We start from the raw sequence: 299 nt of genomic DNA on the forward strand, positions 1-299 counted from the left end.
AGCAGCACTGATATGCTAGTGCCCTGCTCCTATCCTTGCCCCTCACTCTCAATCACTGTGAAACTACCCAACCCTGCCCACCCCCCACCCTGTCTCAAGCTGCCTGTGACTCTGTCTAGCTTTCAACCCCAGCCCCTGGCCTCCATCCCTGTTCTTCCCTTACCGTGAGGGCCTCAATCTGCGTCCCCCTTTGCCCCTTCCCTCCCCCATGCCCCTGCCCCCTATTAGACTTACCTGCAGAGACCTGCTGCCCGGCTGTGTCACGTACACTTGCACAGATGCACTATAGCACCCCCCTC

The sequence above is a fragment of the Gavialis gangeticus genome, unplaced genomic scaffold (genome assembly GCF_001723915.1).
Source record: "Gavialis gangeticus isolate Ggan-Ray unplaced genomic scaffold, GavGan_comp1, whole genome shotgun sequence".
Taxonomy (NCBI): Eukaryota; Metazoa; Chordata; order Crocodylia; family Gavialidae; genus Gavialis; species Gavialis gangeticus.